At 38.7% G+C, this 20,450-nt stretch overlaps 1 pseudogene; it reads right to left on the minus strand.

Annotated features, from left to right (window-relative positions):
- Window positions 1-927: 927 nt before the first annotated feature.
- The window catches only part of LOC112770061 (phosphoinositide phosphatase SAC2-like), a 78,653-nt pseudogene continuing 59,130 nt past the window's right edge, over window positions 928-20,450 (minus strand).

Consider the following 20,450-nt stretch of genomic DNA (forward strand, 5'->3'; position numbering starts at 1 on the left):
CTCTTCCTGATAATTACATCACTTGACATCTCTTAGTCGGCACATTCCAATGTTGTATACTAGCTTCCACAACTAGAAAATGGATTAATACAGACAGATTTAGACATATTTAGTCTTTATTACAGACGGATTTTTGGTTACCGACGAAATTACCGATGGATTTTGTCCCTCTATAAAAGCCTTGTCGGAAATTATTTACCGACGGATTTTTTTCCGTCAAAAAATTACCGACGGATTTTTACCAGTTACTGACGAATTTTTCCTCTGTAAATTCTCCATCCATTTCCCTGAAACGTTGAACTTTCCGACGGATTTTTCGTCGGTAATTACAGACGAATTTTCTGATGGATTTTCCGTCTGTAATTTGAACCTTGGAAAATCATCTCACACTCTGAATACAGACAGAAAATCCGTCTGTAAATCCGTCAATAAGGTAAAATAGAATATTTTTTAGATTTTTCTAATTACAAAATAAACTTATTTTTATACAAAATAAATATAAATTTAATACAAATTTTTATCTAATTTGTATTCGAATATTTATAATATTTCAAAAAAAAAATAAACAAATTCATCGTATTATCAAACTAAAAGAAAAGTACTATAAACAAGCAAGTCAATATAATTCAAAACATAAACAAAGTGTATTGATCATCAACTATAACTCCTAGTATATTGTTCAACCATACTAAAACTATCAGCTATAGTCTTCAGTGTCATCTTCATCTTCATCATCATCATAGTCCCCATCTGAAGAGATTGAGGGTGGCGGCGGTGGCGGTGGTAGTGGAACTGCACTAGAACTACTTGACGCTCTAACCTTCTCATAATAGCTAACATAAGCCTCATTCCATCTCTTCTGTTTCAGCTTTTCCTTCTTGGCCTTTCCAATTGCCCGTTCCAATTGATCCCATACTGGACTCATAATTCATGAAGCCCAAAGGTTGCAAAGGTTACCTTATTATGCGCTACAGAGCCCCCATATTGAAAAGCTAATGTGTCACCCATGGACTCATAGACTGCCATTAATTCCTTCTCCAAAGAGTTATCAAGATCAATATATGGGGATTCACTGAATTCTAAAACTTACAGCTGGCGTCCAAGTGCAGTTAGTCCATAAGCATATTGAGCAACATTAGTACGATCCAAGCAGTCTATGCAATTTGTTCTTAAGACCCCAGCTTGAAGCATCTCGGGTCTGACACTGTACTCTTTGTTCTCATCACCACTATAGTAACAATTATTAACTTCTGCTCCCCTATCAACATCCTTGTCCATGCTAGCTTATTTTGTCAAAGAGTTACCAATGGAATTCTTATTCATGCATTATATTAAATAAAATCACCAATAAAATTATTAACTAGTGCTTCAAACAAAAAGCAATTATTAATTGCTGTAGAGACAAGCAGAAAAATTCCTGGTTATTGCTTAATAAAAAGATCATCTAATAAATTATCAAAATATATAAAAAGTAATTCAATGGGAAAATACATCAGCAAACAGCATCCAAAGTGCTGTTATAGAACATACCGTGTGAAGGAATATTGGAACAGTCCCTCTGGTGTCAAGTTTGGTGTCAGGGAACAGTAGAAGACACCAGTCAGCTTCAACGCATATGCAGCCCCTTTCCCTAGTTGGGTCAACACATTAGTAGCTTTGCTGCTGAAGTAATTGATCCAATAAAGTCAAAATAATACCCAAGAATAAAAAACTGAAACGGTTGGAGGGAAGAGCAAGTTACCGTCTTGAGTGTCGATGAAAAACCCAATGGAGGAACCTCAGATGATTTTCCCCTTTCATATTTTTGTTTATAGACCTAACAGCATTAGCAAACTCAGCTCAAAGAATAGTTTCTCGTGGTTTCTTCTCATGTGTCTTGAACAAAAAAATGAAAATCAGAAAACATTCTAGTTTAGAGGTTAGACACAACCGAGAAATTCAATATTCCTAATTGTTCATTAGAAATGGGAAACTGCCTACCTTAATCAAGTTCAATATGATAATTGGATTTCCATATCTCTTAACAAGATTTTCAAAATGAAGCCTTGTGGCTTCAAAGGTGTTGTCCTTCTTTGATACTAGAAAAAGAAAAAAGAAGCAAAAAAGCTCCCAGAAAAAATTACACAACAAGCAAGCCATAACAAGCAAAGAATAGTTGCTTCCATATCATACATATAATGTCAGGTTTTTTGTTCAATGGAAAGGCTTCTTGAGACCAGAATAGAGGGATTGAATCTCGGATCTGCACCACGGAACTTATTTTCATCGGGCTTCCATCACGAGCATCTGCAAAGACTATCTGCTCTGTCTCAACATCATTAGCTACTCTTCCCTTTTCATTCACTCCTCGTTTCAGATATCTGCATCACAAGATACAACAAGCAAGGAAAATGTGAAGAAATAAGTAAGATAAAAATGCCAAAATTTGCAGGAAAATGCCAAGTTTCTGGGTGATAAATCACCCGTTTACATGCATTTCATGGATTGAAGTACTTGGTAGAAACCAGTAAAAAAAACCTCAATTAGAAAAATTAAAATGTAAACAGAAGCAGATGTATATCTTCAATGACTGCAAGTGTAAAGAATTGAAACAGAATGTAGCTTTATCATGTGACAAACTCATATAAAGGATTGGAAAAGTACAAACCTTGTCCCGGCATAGTGCCACGAGTGCCTAACAATGATAGTCAAGTGAAAATCCCTGCTAGAAATAGAAAGTTTGATCTACATAGTGGTGCACGAAATTGTGATTCACACTTTTCACAACTCCGCACAACTAACTAGCAAGTGCACTGGGTCATCCAAGTAATACCTTACGTGAGTAAGGGTCGATCCCACGAAGAATGTCGGCTTGAAGCAATCTATGGTTATCTTGTAAATCTTAGTCAGGAGATTAATGATAAAAATTACTTTTGTTTATGAAAACTAAATAACATGAAATAAAGGTTACTTGTTGTGCAGTAATGGAGAACAGATTGAGGTTTTGGAGATGCTCTGTCTTCTGAATCTCCGCTTTCCTACTGTCTTCTTCTTCACGCACGCAAGACTCCTTCCATTCCATGGCAAGCTGTATGTTGGTGGATCACCGGTGTCAATGGCTACCATCCGTCCTCTCAGTGAAAATGGTCCAAATGCACTGTCACCGCACGGCTACTCATCTGTCGGTTCTCACTCATGTTGGAATAGGATCCATTGATCCTTTTGCGTCTGTCACTACGCCCAAAACTCGTGAGTTTGAAGCTCGTCACAGTCATCCCATCCCAGATCCTACTCGGAATATCACAGATAAGGTTTAGAATTTTCAGATCTCAGGAATGGCCGCCAATAATTCTAGCCTATACCACGAAGACTCTGATCTCACGAATTCGAATGCTCTGTTGTCAGGAGATGCAATCAAATACGTGAACCAGGAATCAAAGAGATACACACTCAATCTAAGGTAGAACGGAAGTGGTTGTCAGGCACGCGTTCATGGGTTGAGGATGGTGATGAGTGTCACGGATCATCACATTCATCATGGTTAAGTGTGAGTGAATATCTTAGAATAGAGACAAGTGTGTTTGAATAGAAAACAGAAGTAATTGCATTAATTCATCGAGACACAGCAGAGCTCCTCACCCCCAATCATGGAGTTTAGAGACTCATGCCGTTGAGATACAATGTAAAACGTGAAAATGTCATGAGATACAAAATAAATCTCTAAAAGTTGTTTAAATACTAACTTAGTAACCTAGGTTTATAGAAAATGAGTAAACTACGATAGATAGTGCAGAAATCCACTTCCAGGGCCCACTTGGTGTGTGTTGGGACTGAGACTTGAGCTTTACACGTGCCTAGGCTGTTTCTAGAGTTGAACGCTAGGTTGTAACTTGGTTTGGGCATTTAACTCCAACTTGTAACCTGTTTCTGGCGTTTAACGCCATAATGGATAACGCCAGTTTACGTCGTTTATCTTTGAGCAAAGTATGGACTATTATATATTACTGGAAAGCCCTGGATGTCTACTTTCCAAAACAATTGAGAGCCACCAATTGGGCTTCTGTAGCTCTAGAAAATCCATTTCGAGTGTAGGGAGGTCAGAATCCAACAGCATCTGCAGTCCTTTTTCAGCCTCTGAATCAGACTTTTGCTCAGGTCCCTCAATTTCAGCCAGAAATTACCTGAAATCCCAGAAAAACACACAAACTCATAGTAAAGTCCAGAAATGTGATTTTTATTTAAAAACTAATAAAAATATAATAAAAAGTGACTAAAATATATTAAAAACTACCTAAAAATAATGCCAAAAAGCGTATAAATTATCCGCTCATCACAACACCAAACTTAAATTGTTGCTTGTCCCCAAGCAACTAAAAACAAAGTAGGATAAAAAGAAGAGAATATACAATGAATTCCAAAAACATCTATGAAGATCAGTCTTAATTAGATGAGCGGGGCTATTAGCTTTTTGCTTCTGAACAGTTTTGGCATCTCACTTTATCCTTTGAAGTTCAGAATGATTGGCATCTATAGGAACTCAGAATTCAGATAGTGTTATTGATTCTCCTAGTTCAGTATGTTGATTCTTGAACACAGTTACTTTATGAGTCTTGGCCGTGACCCTAAGCATTTTGTTTTCCAGTATTACCACTAGATACATAAATGCCACAGACATATAACTGGGTGAAACTTTTCAGATTGTGACTCAGCTTTGCTAAAGTCCCCAGTTAGAGGTGTCTAGAGCTCTTAAGCACACTCTTTTTGCTTTGGACCATGACTTTAACCGCTCAGTCTCAAGCTTCTCGCTTGACACCTTCACGCCACAAGCACATGGTTAGGGATAGCTTGGTGTAGCCGCTTAAGCCAGGATTTTATTCCTGTGGGCCCTCCTATCCACTGATGCTCAAAGCCTTGGATCCTTTTTATTTTAACCTTGCCTTTTGGTTTAAAGGGCTATTGGCTTTTTCTTCTTGCTTTTTTTCTTTTTCTTTCTTTTTTTTTTTCAAGCTTTCTATTCATTGCTTTTTCTTGCTTCAAGAATCATTTTTTTTATTTTTCAGATTATCAATAACATTTCTCCTTTTCCATTATTCTTTCAAGAGCCAACAATTTTAATATTCATAAACAACAAATTCAAAAATATGCACTGTTCAAGCATTCATTCAGAAAACAAAAAGTATTGCCACCACATCAAAATAATTAAACTATTTTAAAATTTGAAATTCATGTACTTCTTTTTCTTTTTTAGAAAACATTTTTCATTTAAAAAAGGTGATGGATTCATAGGACATTCATAACTCTAAGGCATAGACTCTAATCTTTATTTATTATTTAATAGAAATAATCTAAAATAGGCATAAAAAGCAAACAATTAATAATAAAAGAAAGGAAATTAAAGACATAAAGACAAATGACTCTAATTCTAATACTCATGTACTTTTAAAATAGATAAAAGGTTATCATAGAGTTAGGACTCAACAACCTTTATTTTGGGAGGTAGATGCCTCTTTAGTCTGTGGGGTGCTTGGTCCTTCAAGAGATAGCTTCTGGCGCTTTAGTTCCTTCAGTTCACGCCCTTGCTCTTCTTGTTCCCTAAGCAGTTTGTAGAGCATGTTGTTTTGATTTTGCTGTTCTTCCTTCAGTTGATCCATAGCTTCTTGTAACTTGGTGATAGATGCTACTAGGCGCCCCCAGTATTCAAATTGAGGAATTTCCGGGAGAAACTCCTGTCCTCTCCTCTTGATGGGGTCGTCCTGCACTTGTCCTTCCATTGACTTTTTGGTGATTGGTTGCTCAACTGAGATATACTCATCTACTCCTATTTTTACCCCAGCATCCTTACATAACAGAGAGATTAAGCTTGGATAGGCCAATTTGGCATCTTTGGAGTTCTTGTTTACAATTTTGTAAAGCTCACAAGAAATCAACTGATGAACTTCAACTTCTTTTTCCAGCATAATGCAATGAATCATCACTGCTCTTCTAATGGTGACTTCAGAGCGGTTGCTAGTGGGCAGTATAGAGCGCCCAATGAAGTCCAGCCAGTCTCTGGCGACTGGTTTGAGATCTCTTCTCTTGAGTTGGTTTGGGACACCCTTTGTGTTGGTTGTCCATTTGGCTCTAGGGAGGCATATGTCCTCTAGAATTTTGTCCAAGCTCTGATTTGGTCTCATCATTCTCCTATTAAAGGAGTCTGGGTCATCTTGCAGTTGAGGCAGGTTGAAGATCTCTCTTATTTTGTCAGGGTGAAGGTGAACAATCTTCCCTCTGACCAGAGTTTGATAGTCATAAAATGCGGTTCCAGCTATTCTCTGCCTGTCTGTCTGCCACAGATTAGAGTAGAATTCCTGAACCATGTTTCTTCCCACCTTTGTCTCAGGATTAGCTAGGATTTCCCAGCTCCTGTTTCGAATTTGCTCTTGGATCTCCGGATATTTGTCTTCTTTCAAATCAAATTTAACTTCCGGGATCACTGACCTTAGACCCATTATTTTGTAGTAATGGTCTGAATGTTCTTTGGTTAAGAACTTCCCTTGATTCCAAAGTGGTTTTGGAATATTCTCTTTCTTGCCTCTTGAGGTGGTTTGTTTTCCCTTAGGAACCATGATCTTGGTGGGTATTGGCTTAGTGATCACGAATAAACACACCAAACTTAGAGGGTTGCTTATCCTCAAGGAAAAGAAAGGAAAGAAGAGGGATATAGGGAGACCCATGTTCGAATTTTGGAGGAGAGGAGGGAGGCCGAACGAGGATTTAAAGGGAAGGGGGGTGGGTTTTCGAAAATTTTTTTGAAAAAGATATGATAGAACATGTGATTTGTAAAAGATAAGTATGATAGGAAAAAGATGTAATTTAAAATTGAAAAGATATGAAAGATATTTGAAAAAAAATAGATTTGTTTTTTTTTTAAGGTTATTGTGAAGATTTGAAAAAGATATTCATGAGTTAAAAAGATTTGAAAAAGATAGATTTGTTTTGAAAAAGATTTGAAAAGAGGTTGAAGAAGAATTGAGAAAGATTTAATTTTAGGATTAAGATATGTTCAATATTTTTGGAAAAGAGTTTGAAAAATGAAAGTATGAAAACATGTTTATGCAAGAAAGTATGGATGGAACTATGAAAATTTGAAAAAAATCAAGTTGGAACAAAAACTTCCTCCCCTCCACAATCCTGGCGTTAAACGCCCAACTGCTGCATGTTTTGGGCGTTTAACGCCCATTTGTAGCCTCTTTTGGGCGTTTAACGCCCAGCTGTTGCTTATGGCTGGCGTTAAACACCAGAAATCTTTCGTCACTGGGCATTTTTTTGAACGCCCAGGATGCTGCAAGTATGGCGTTTAACGCCCAATAGAGTTGTACCTCTTACTGGCGTTTTCTTGCCAGTGAGCTCCTTTTCCCTGTTTTGTACTCTGAATCCTTCTGTAACCTTGTGAACTTATGCAATGGATTCTTTACCTTGAAGATTATTTATATTAAACTTGTATAATTAAAAATAAATAGAAGAAAAGAAAAAAAAAGTTTTGCTAATGGCTGGGTTACCTCCCAGCAAGCGCTTCTTTATTGTCTTTAGCTGGACCTTGCTGAGCTTTTAATCTAGCCTCAGCCTTGAGCACTCTTGCTCAACATTGCCTTCAAGATAATGCTTGATTCTCTGTCCATTAACAATGAACTTCTTATTAGAATCAATGTCTTGAAGCTCCACATAGCCATATGGTGACACACTTGTAATCACATATGGTCCCCTCTACTGGGATTTCAATTTCCTGGGGAATAGCCTGAACCTAGAGTAAAATAGCAGAACCTTCTGTCCTGGTTCAAAGACTCTAGATGATAGCTTTCTGTCATGCCACCTTTTTGCTTTCTCTTTGTAAAGCTTGGCATTTTCGAAAGCAGTGAGTCTGAATTCCTCTAGCTCATTCAGTTGGAGCAATCTTTTTTCTCCAGCTAATTTGGCATCAAAGTTTAGGAATCTGGTTGCCCAGTAGGCCTTATGCTCCAGTTCCACGGGTAGATGACAGGCCTTACCATACACAAGCTGGTATGGAGAGGTCCCTATAGGAGTCTTGAATGCTGTTCTGTAAGCCCACAGAGCATCATCTAAGCTTCTCGCCCAGTCCTTTCTACGGGTACTTACAGTCCATTCCAGGATTCTTTTTAGTTCTCTATTAGAGACTTCAGCTTGCCCGTTTGTCTGTGGATGATATGGAGTTTCCACCTTGTGGCTAATTCCATACCGGACCATAGCAGAGTAAAGCTGTTTGTTGCAGAAGTGAGTTCCCCATCACTGATTAGTGCTCTAGGGACACCAAACCTGCTGAAGATATGTTTCTGGAGGAACTTCAGCACTGTCTTAGTATCATTAGTGGGTGTGGCAACGGCCTCTACCCATTTGGATACATAGTCGACTGCCACCAGAATATAAGTGTTTGAGTATGATGGTGGGAAAGGCCCCATGAAGTCAATACCCCATACATCAAACAACTCAATCTTCAAGATTCCTTGTTGAGGCATGGCATAACCATGAGGCAGATTACCAGCTCTCTAGCAACTGTCACAGTTACGTACAAACTCTCGGGAATCTCTATAGAGGGTAGGCCAGTAGAAGCCACATTGGAGGACCTTGGTAGCTGTTCGCTCACCTCCGAAATGGCCTCCATATTGTGATCCATGACAATGCCATAAGATCTTCTGTGCTTCTCCTCCAGGCACACACCTACGGATTATTCCGTCTGCACATCTCTTAAAGAGATAGGGTTCATCCCACAAGTAGTACTTTGCATCACTAATTAATTTTTTCTTTTGCTACTTGCTGTACTCCTTGGGTATAAATCTTGCAGCTTTTATAGTTTGCAATGTCTGCAAACCAAGGTGTTTCCTGAATGGCGAATAATTGCTCATCTGGAAAGGTTTCAGAGATCTCAATAGAGGGGGGAAACGCCCCTTCTACTGGTTCTATCCGGGACAGATGATCAGTCACTTGGTTCTCTGTCCCTTTTCTGTCTCTTATTTCTATATCAAACTCTTGCAGAAGCAACACCCATCTTATGAGCCTGGGTTTTGAATCCTGCTTTGTGAGTAGATATTTAAGAGCAGCATGGTCAGTGTACACAATCACTTTTGATCCTACTAAGTATGAACTAAACTTGTCAATGGCATAAACCACTGCAAGTAATTATTTTTCTGTGGTTGTGTAATTCTTTTGGGCATCATTTAAAACACGGCTAGCATAATAAATGACATGCAAAAGCTTGTCATGCTTCTGCCCCAATACTGCACCAATGGCATGGTCACTGGCATCACACATTAGTTCGAATGGTAATGTCCAGTCTGGTGCAGAAATAACTGGTGTTGTGACCAGCTTAGCTTTCAGAGTTTCAAACGCCTGCAGACACTCTGTGTCAAACACAAATGGCGTGTCAGCAGCTAGCAGGTTACTCAGAGGTTTTGCAATTTTCGAAAAATCCTTTATAAACCTCCTATAGAATCCTGCATGCCCCAGAAAGCTTCTAATTGCCTTAACATTGCCAGGTGGTGGTAGTTTTTCAATCACTTCCACTTTAGCTTGATCCACTTCTATTCCCTTGTTTGAAATTTTATGCCCAAGGACAATTCCTTCAGTCACCATAAAGTGACATTTTTCCCATTTTAAAACCAGGTTGGTCTCTTGGCATCTTTTCAAAACAAGTGCTAAATGGTCAAGGCAGGAGCTGAATGAGTCTCCAAATACTGAAAAGTCATCCATGAAGACTTCCAAGAATTTCTCTACCATATCAGAGAAGATAGAGAGCATGCACCTCTGAAAGGTTGCAGGTGCATTGCACAGACCAAAAGGCATCCTTCTGTAGGCAAACACTCCTGAAGGACATGTGAATGCTATTTTCTCTTGGACCTGAGGATCTACTGCAATTTGGTTGTAACCTGAATAGCCATCCAAAAAACAGTAGTATTCATGACCTGCTAGTCTTTCTAGCATATGGTCTATGAATGGTAAAGGAAAATGATCCTTCCTGGTGGCTGTATTGAGCCTTCTGTAATCAATACACATACGCCACTGGTGCACGAAATTGTGATCCCTGGTAACGGCTTCAAAAACATGGTGCTCTAATCTTAATTCATGATTTGTCATAACTTAGATACAACTAACCAGCAAGTGCACTGGGTCGTCCAAGTAATAAAACCTTACGTGAGTAAGGGTCGATCCCACGGAGATTGTCGGCTTGAAGCAAGCTATGGTCACCTCGTAAATCTCAGTCAGGCGGATATCAAATGGTTATGGAGTTTTCGAATAATAATAATAATAAATAAACAGAAAATAAAGATAGAAATACTTATGTAATTCATTGGTGAGAATTTCAGATAAGTGTATAGAGATGCTTTCGTTCCTCTGAACCTCTGCTTTCCTGTTGTCTTCATCCAATCCTTCCTACTCCTTTCCATGGAAAGCTTTATATAGGGCATCACCATTGTCAATGGCTACATCCCATCCTCTCTGTGAAAAAGGTCCAAATGCTCTGTCACGGCACGGCTAATCATCTGGAGGTTCTCGATCATACTGGAATAGGGTTCACCCTCCTTTTGCGTCTGTCACTATGCCCAGCACTCGCGAGTTTGAAGTTCGTCACAGCCATCCCTTCCCAGATCCTACTCGAAATACCACAGACAAGGTTTAGACTTTCCAGATCGTAGGAATGGCCATCCATGGGTTCTAACTTATACCACGAAGATTCTAATATCTCAGACTCGGTCCTCTGTATTAGATATCTAAGAGAAACTCATTATAGCTTATTTGCATGTAGAACGGAAGTGTTTGTCAGGCACGCGTTCATAAGTGAGAATGATGATGAGTGTCACATAATCATCACATTCATCATGTTCTTGGGTGCAAATGTATATCTTAGAAGCGGAATAAGTTGAATTGAATATAAAACAGTAGTACTTTGCATTAAATCATGAGGAACAGCAGAGCTCCATACCTTAATCTATGGAGTGCAGAAACTCTACCGTTGAAAAAAACATAAGTGAAAGGTTTAGGCATGGCCGAATGGCCAGCCCCCATGATCTAAGAACTAGACGTCCCCAGATGTCAAATACAATAGTAAAAAGTCCTATTTATACTAAACTAGTTACTAGGGTTTACAGAAGTAAGTAATTGATGCATAAATCCACTTTCGGGGCCCACATGGTGTGTGCTTGGGCTGAGCTTGAAGTTTACACGTGCAGAGGCTTCTTTTGGAGTTGAACGCCAAGTTGTAACGTGTTTTTGGCGTTCAACTCTGGTTCGTGACGTGTTTCTGGCGTTTAACTCCAGACTGCAGCGTAGAACTGGCGTTCAACGCCCTTTTGCGTCGTCTAAACTCGGCCAAAGTATGGACTATTATATATTGCTCGAAATCCCTGGATGTCTACTTTCCAACACAATTGGAAGCGCGCCATTTTGATTTCTGTAGCTCCAGAAAATCCACTTTGAGTGCAGGGAGGTCAGAATCCAACAGCATCAGCAGTCCTTTTTCAACCTCTGAATCTGATTTTTGCTCAAGTCCCTCAATTTCAGCCAGAAAATACCTAAAATCACAGAAAAATACACAAACTCATAGTAAAGTCCAGAAATGTGAATTTAACATAAAAACTAATAAAAACATCCCTAAAAGTAACTAGATCCTACTAAAAATAATGCCAAAAAGCGTATAAATTATCCGCTCATCACAACACCAAACTTAAATTGTTGCTTGTCCCCAAGCAACTGAAAATCAAATAGGATAAAAAGAAGAGAATATACTATAAATTCCAAACTATCAATGAAACATAGCTCCAATCAGATGAGCGGGACTTGTAGCTTTTTGCCTCTTGAATAGTTTTGGCATCTCACTTTATCCATTGACGTTCAGAATGATTGGCATCTATAGGAACTCAGAGTTCAGATAGTGTTAGTGATTCTCCTAGTTCAGTATGTTGATTCTTGAACACAGCTAGTTTATGAGTCTTGGCCGTGGCCCTAAGCACTTTGTTTTCTAGTATTACCACCGGATACATAAATGCCACAGACACATAATTGGGTGAACCTTTTCAGATTGTGACTCAGCTTTGCTAAAGTCCCCAATTAGAGGTGTCCAAGGTTCTTAAGCACACTCTTCTTTTGCTTTGGACCTTGACTTTAACCGCTCAGTCTCAAGTTTTCACTTGACACCTTCACGCCACAAGCACATGGTTAGGGACAGCTTGGTTTAGCCGCTTAGGCCAGGATTTTATTCCTTTAGGCCCTCCTATCCACTAATGCTCAAAGCCTTGGGATCCTTTTTATTTACCCTTGCCTTTTGGTTTTAAGGGTTATTGGCTTTTTGCTCTTGTCTTTTGGTTTTAAGAGCTTTTGGCTTTTTCTGCTTGCTTTTTCTTTTTCTATTTTTTTTTCTTTTTTTTTCTGCAAGCTTTTGTATTCACTACTTTTTCTTGCTTCAAGAATCATTTTTATGATTTTTTATATTATCAAATAACATGTCTCCTTGTCATCATTCTTTCAAGAGCCAACATATTTAACATTCATAAACAACAACTTCAAAAGACATATGCACTGTTCAAGCATTCATTCAGAAAACAAAAAGTATTGTCTCCACATCAATATAATTAAACTAAGTTCAAGGATAAATTCGAAACTCATGTACTTCTTGTTCTTTTGAATTAAAAATATTTTTCCTTTAAGAGAGGTGATGGATTCATAGGATATTCATAACTTTAAGACAAAGCTACTAAATACTAATGATCATGTAATAAGACACTAACATAGATAAGCATTTAACATAAAGAAAATGAAAAACAGAAAATTTGAGAACAAGGAATGAGTCCACCTTAGTGATGGTGGCGTTTCCTTCTTGAGGAACCAATGATGTCTTTGAGCTCTTCTATGTCTTTTCCTTGTCTCTGTTGCTCCTCCCTCATAGCTTTTTGATCTTCTCTAATTTCGTGAAGGATGATGGAGTGCTCTTGATGTTCCACCCTTAATTGTCCCATGTTGGAACTTAATTCTCCTAGGGAGGTGTTGATTTGCTCCCAAAAATTCTGTGGAGGAAAGTGCATCCCTTGAGGCATCTCAGGGATTTCTTGGTGATGAGCTTCTTCATGCGTCTCTTGAGATCCATGAATAGGCTCTCTTGTTTGCTCCATCCTTTTCTTAGTGATGGGCTTGTCCTCATCAATGAGGATATCTCCCTCTATGTCAATCCCAGCTGAATTGCATAGATGGCAAATGAGGTGGGGAAAAGCTAACCTTGCCATAGTGGAGGACTTGTCAGCCACTTTGTAGAGTTCTTGAGGTATAATCTCATGGACCTCCACCTCTTCTCCAATCATGATGCTATGGATCATGATGGCCCAGTCTATAGTAACTTCAGACCGGTTGCTAGTAGGAATGATTGAGCGTTGAATAAACTCCAACCATCCTCTAGCTACAGGCTTAAGGTCCAATCTTCTTAGTTGAACCGGTTTGCCTTTTGAGTCAATCTTCCATTGAGCTCCTTCCACACATATGTCCATGAGGACTTGGTCCAACCTTTGATCAAAGTTGACCCTCCTTGTGTAGGGGCGTGCGTTCTCTTCCATCATTGGCAAGTTAAACGCCAACCTCACATTTTCCGGACTAAAATCTAAGTAATTCCCCCGAACCATAGTGAGATAATTCTTTGGGTTCGGATTCTTACTTTGATCATGGTTCCTAGTGATCTATGCATTAACATAGAACTCTTGAACCATTAGAATTCCGACTTGTTGGATGGGGTTTGTTAGAACTTCCCAACCTCTTCTATGGATCTCATGTTGGATCTCCAGATACTCATTTTTCTTGAGTTTGAAAGGGACCTCGGGGATCACCTTCTTCTTGGCCACAACATCATAGAAGTAGTCTTGATGGGCTTTGAAGATGAATCTTTCCATCTCCCATGACTCGGAGGTGGAAGCTTTTGTCTTCCCTTTCCCTTTTCTAGAGGTTTCTCCGGTCTTAGGTGCCATCAATGGTAATGGAAAAATAAAAAGCTTTATGCTTTTACGACACCAAACTTAGAATATTGCTCACCTTGAGCAAGAGAAGAAAGAAAAGAAGAAGAAGAAGAAAAAATAGAAGAGAGGGAGAGAGGGTTGTGTCTCGGCCAAGAAGAGGATGAGAGGGTTTTGTTATGTGAAAAATGAAGAAGAATGGAGTGGTTTATATAGTGAAGGGAGAGGGGTTAGGTTCGGCCATTTAGGGTGGGTTTGGGTGGGAAAGTGATTTTGAATTTTGAAGGTAGGTAGGGTTTATGAGGTAGGTTTATGGGGAAGAGTGGATGGATGTGAGTGGTGAAGGGTTTTGGGGAAAGGTGTTTATTGGGAAGAGAAGATGAACATTGAGAAGAGGGAAGAGTATGAGTGGAGGTAGGTAGGAATCCTGTGGGGTCCACAGATACTGAGATGATTTTGGGGGATCCACAGATCCTGAGGTGTCAAGGATTTACATCCCTGCACCAATTAGGCATGTAAAATGCCTTTGCATGCAATTCTGGCGTTTAAACGCCGAATTGATGCTTGTTCTGGGCGTTCAGCGCCCAGATGCAGCATGAACTGGCGTTCAACGCCAGCTTTCCTCAGTGTGCATTCCTGGCGTCTGAACGCCAGGATGCTACTTGTTTTGGGCGTTCAACGCCAGATCCATGCTCTGTTCTGGTGTTGAACGCCAGCCAGATGCTCCTTACTGGCGTTTAAACGCCAGTAAGCCCTTCCTCCAGGGTGTGATTTTTCTTCTGCTGTTTTTGATTCTGTTTTTGATTTTTCTATTTATTTTGTGACTCCACATGATCATGAACCTAATAAATAATGAAAGAACAATAAAATAAAAAAAAATTAGATAAATAAAAATTGGGTTGCCTCCCAACAAGCGCTTCTTTAATGTCAATAGCTTGACAGTGGGCTCTCATGGAGCCACACAGGTGATCAGGTCAATTTTATAGACTCCCAACACCAAACTTAGAGTTTGGATATGGGAGTTCAACACCAAACTTAGAGTTTGGCTGAGGCCTCCCAACACCAAACTTAGAGTTTGACTGTGGGGGCTTTAGTTGACTCTGTACTGAGAGAAGCTTACTGTGCCTCTTTTCTATGTTTACAGAAGGATGTCCTTGAGTTTTAAACACAAGGGAGTCCTCATTCAATTGAAGGACTAGTTCACCTCTGTCAACATTAATCACAGCTCTTGCTGTGGCTAGGAAGGGTCTTCCAAGGATGATGGATTCATCCTCATCCTTCCCAGTATCTAGGATTATGAAATCAGCAGGGATGTAAAGGCCTTCAACCTTTACTAACACGTCCTCTACCTGTCCATAAGCCTCTTTTCTTGAATTGTCTGCCATCTCTAATGAGATTCTAGCAGCTTGCACCTCAAAGATTCCCAGTTTCTCCATTACAGAGAGTGGCATGAGGTTTATTCCTGACCCAAAGTCACATAGAGTCTTCTCAAAGGTCATGGTGCCTATGGTACAAGGTATTAGGAACTTTCCAGGATCCTGTTTCTTCTGAGGCAATCTCAGTTGATCCAATGCATTTAGTTCATTGGTGAACAGGGGAGGTTCATCTCCCCAAGTCTCTTTACCAATTAAGCTGGCATTCAACTTCATGATTGCACCAAGGAACTTGGCAACTTGCTCTTCAGTAACATCCTCATTCTCTTCAGAAGAAGAATACTCATCAGAGCTCATGAAGGGCGTAAGGAGGTTTAATGGAATCTCTATGGTCTCTAGATGAGCCTCAGAGTCCTTTGGTTCCTCAAAGGGAAACTCCTTGTTGATCACTGGACGTCCCAGGAGGTCTTCCTCCTTGGGATTCACGTCCTCCCCTTCCTTCTTGGATTCGGCCATGATGGTTATATCAATGGCCTTGCACTCTCCTTTTGGATTTTCTTCTGTATTGCTTGGGAGAGCATTAGGAGGGATTTCAGTGATCTTCTTACTCAGCTGGCTGATGAATGGATTTTTGATGGTATAGAATTTCACAAATGAATTCTCGTTGTAAGTATAGTTTCTAAACCAATCACTAATCCTTTCATACAAAAAGTTGTTTGTCACTAGTACAAACCCCTAAAATTTATAAACCGAAGTATTGGACCTCGGGTCGTTCTCCCTAGGAATTGTAATGGAGTGTCTTGTTATCGGTTGTGAGTTATATTTGGGGTTTTGATATGAAGCATGAAAGATAAATGGTAAGAAAGTAAACTAATGGCTAAAAAGGTCTTGGCAAGGGTTGGTGGTCAAAGATCTCTATCCTAATCACTAACCACAATACGAGAATTGGCAAGGATTAATCTCATTAAATCATCCTCTAACTAGTAGTAAAGGAAAGTCAAATGAGCTATATCAATCCTAGTCCATAAGTCCTAACTCTCCACTAATTCAATTAGTGAGAACTAGAGTCAATGAATCCCAATCATCAATTACTTGGACATTAGTAACTCAAGAGTTCCTAAGTTACCTTTCCAAGCCAAGAACATAAAACTCTACTCTAAAATCCAACCAAGCATTTCATCAAACACTTGGAAGGCATGAAAGGAAAGCATAGTAAAATTGCAAGAAGAGTAAATCTACACTACTCAATTTGTAAGGAATTAAACAACAACAAATCAAATGAACACAATTATTATGATTTACCTTGAATTGAATTGAAAGAGAAAGGAAGGAACAAAAGTAGATCTACAACAAAATGCAAGAACAACATAAAGGAAATTACAACAAAAGGATGGAAGAAGAATGAATGTAACAACAAGGAATTGAGAAGATAGAAGTAGAAGAAGATGAATTAAAATCTAGATCTAAGAACTAAACCTAATCCTAATTCTAGAGAGAAGTGAGAGCTTCTCTCTCTAGAAACTAACTCTCACTACTAAACTAAGCTAAAACTAAACTAATTGGTAACTAACATCTAAAGTATGAAAAGTATGTAAAAGTATGTTGATTCCCTTTCAATCCTTGGCTTAAATAGCATCAGAAATGAGTTGGATTGGGCCCACAAGGCTTCTAAAATCGCTGGCCACGTTTTGTTTTAAGTGAACCAGGTGGCAGCAACGGCGCGTGTGCGTACTTTGCGCGTGCGCGCCACCATACGTGTAGCAACTATGGCAAATCTTATATCGTTTCGAAGCCCCGGATGTTAGCTTTCCAACTCAACTAGAACCGCATCATTTGGACCTCTGTAGCTCAAGTTATGGTTGATTAAGTGCGAAGAGGTCGGCTTGACAGCTTTCCGGTTCTTCCATTTCTTCATGAGTTCTCCAACTTTTCATGCTTTCTTTCTTCATTCCCTTGATCCAATCATTTGCCTCCTAAACCTTAAATCACTTAACAAACATATCAAGGCATCTAATAGAATCAAGGTGAATTAAATTTAGCTATTTTGAGTCCTAAAAAGCATGTTTTCACTCTTAAGCACAATTAAAGGAGAATATACAAAACCATGCTATTTCTTGAATAAATGTGGGTAAAAGGTGATAAAATCCCCTAAATTCAATACAAGATAAACCGTCAAATTGGGGTTTGTCAACCTCCCCACACTTAAACCAAGCATGTCCTCATGCTTAAACCAAGAATGAAGTAAGGGTATGGCATTTATTCAATGGAAACTAACTAAATGCAATCTACCTATATGCAACTATCTAAATGAATGCAAGTGCTTGGTCAAAATAAATCAATCCCCAAGAAACATATATGCACAAGGGCTAAGGACTAGCAAGTCTAATCCACAATTGAATTGAGTTATTAAGTATTTTTACAAACTTGCATGAAGAATGATGATCATAGGTGAAAACATGTAATTGAGCATCAAACCCTCACCGGTAGTGTTTACACTCTATTCGCTCAAGTGTTTAGGGTTGATTCACTCAATTCTCCTCTATTTCATGCTTTCCAAGATTTGTTTTTCTTCTAACAATCAACATTTATTTCATGCATGCATACAAGTATCATGAGGTCTTTTCATTGGTTGTAATGGGGCTAGGGTCAAGGTAGGATGCATATTTGGTCAAGTGAGCTTGAAATTTGAATCTTTGATAAGCTTAAACTTCCCACCTAACCTATGACATCCTATACAATTAAGTTCTAACCTAACTACCCATTTTCTCACTTTTTCACATACTCATGCATTTTCTTTTCATTTCACAGCACTTATGCATTGATCTTATTGAGCTTCACTTTGGGGCATTTTGTCCCCTTTTTATTATTTTTATTCTTTTTTTCTTTCTTTTTCTATATTTTTTTTTCTTTTTTTCCATATTGTTTTTCTTTTTCACTTTTATTTGTTTTTCTTATTTTTTTTCTTTTTATATACAAGAACCTCAATGCATAAGGTTTTACATTTGATCAATACATGAGTATGTACCCAATTCCCAATATTTTCAATAACAATACAAAATACCCTTTTATTCACCCAATGTCCCAAGGTTCCCACACTTGAATGATACTCACACACACTAGCCTAAGCTAATCAAAGATCCAAATTAAGGGACAATTATTGTTTTTCGCTTTAAGGCTTGTAATGTGCTAAAATAAGAATAAGTGGGTTAAGCGTAGGCTCAAATTTGGCTAACAAAGGAAGATAGAAGGTAAGGCCATTTGGGTGAGTGAGCTAATGAAATGATGGCCTCAATCATATAAATGCATGAATACACCAAATAATGGACATAAAGAATCAAACAAATCAAAGATCACAATCATAGGAAGAGAATAATGCACACAAGAAGGAAAAATAAGTGGTTATAAGATGTAACCACACCATTAGGCTCAAATCTCACAAGCTTGTGTTCTTAGCTCATAAATCATGTTCCACAAAATATATAATTCAAGCTATGAAAAGTTTTCCACTCAAATCAATTGGTGCCCTATAGATATAAATCCTTGGAAAATTTCATTATTTTGACTAAGCTTATTGTGTATATATATGCAAAAATAAGAAAATGCAACAAAAATCCAAAAAACCTAAAATGAAATGCAAAAGTGTTGGGATTAGAAATTTGTCACCCAAAATCGCCGACCGGTCGGACGACCTCCCCACACTTAAAAGTTTGCACCGTCCTCGGTGCACTCAAAGTTGAGCAAGGGGGTACGGCGACTCTCCGGATTGCTATGTGTTCTTTCTTCCGCCTCCATGGTTGCTTGTGGTGCATTCGTTATGAAAAACAAAAATATAACACCATAAGATGAGAAGATATAAAAGCAAGGAAGCATACATTGTTGGAATGAGGTAAATCACTAGAATGAGGTGAGTGAATTAGTGTGACATTAAGAAATATTAGGTGTGTGAATTCTAAATTGCGCGGTTTAGAATACACATTAGCATAAAAGCTATGTCACAAAAGAAGCATGCACTTCACTTATCCTAGTGTGCTTGAGATGCTTTAAGTAAGCTTGTAAGGTAAGACAAGCATTAGAGAAGCATGAAAGCATTCAAGTCAAACATATGGATGGATATAATCATGAAATACAATGCATTAAGGTAAATGCTCAACATTATCCATCAAGAGATTGCCTAATCAAAGAATACGGTTCAAATCACATGGTGGCTAGCTACAACATGCAATTCAAAAGAGTTATAAGCTCGAAGACAATTCTCATCACTTGGTATTTTTTCAAAAGGTAAGCATGAAGAACTCAAAACCAAGTAACAAAATATAACCTCAATCATAGAATCCAACAAAGATTATCTAAAAAAAGTCATGCTAAAATAGCATTTAGGCAATAAGGGATATAGCAATGTATAGTAAACAAAGTCAATACTCCAACACTTATGATGAAAAGAGAGAAAATAAAATGAAAACTAAACTAAAACTAACTAATCAACTAACTAACTAACTAATTAACTAACTAAAATAAATGGTTATCCATGGTGTTTGGAAGTGTTGGATGAGGGGTAGGAGAAAGGAGAAGGAAAGAAATAGAAAGAGGAGAAGAAAAGAAATGTGGTGAAGAAAGGAAATCCGCGCGTACGCGCGCATGCCGCGCGTACGCGCGCATGCCGCGCGCGCGCGGATGGCTTATTTCGAGAGTGGCGCGTACGCGTCATGTGCGCGTGTGCGCAAGTAGGTTTGTGCCAGAGGCACAACGTTGGCGCGGCGCAGGCACAACTCTCTGGAAAATGTATGGAGGTTGGAACTTCTCAATCCGCGCGTACGCACGCATGGCGCGCGCGCGTGAATGGTCGAAAATGCTGGAAGTGCGCGTACGCGCCATGTACGCGTACGCGTGGATGGTGCTCTGTTTTTCAAAAATTTTTCTATGTTTTTGCACCAATCCAAGCATTCCAAACCTCCAAACAGCTACCAAAACACCATAAAACCTTATTTAACATATTTAAACTACCAAACATACTTAACTAACTAAACAAAATATGAGATTAAACTAATTCTACCAATATATACAAAAGAGAAAATGAAAGGATTTTACCATGGTGGGTTGTCTCCCACCTAGCACTTTTGTT

The sequence above is a fragment of the Arachis hypogaea genome, chromosome 18 (genome assembly GCF_003086295.3).
Source record: "Arachis hypogaea cultivar Tifrunner chromosome 18, arahy.Tifrunner.gnm2.J5K5, whole genome shotgun sequence".
Taxonomy (NCBI): domain Eukaryota; kingdom Viridiplantae; phylum Streptophyta; class Magnoliopsida; order Fabales; family Fabaceae; genus Arachis; species Arachis hypogaea.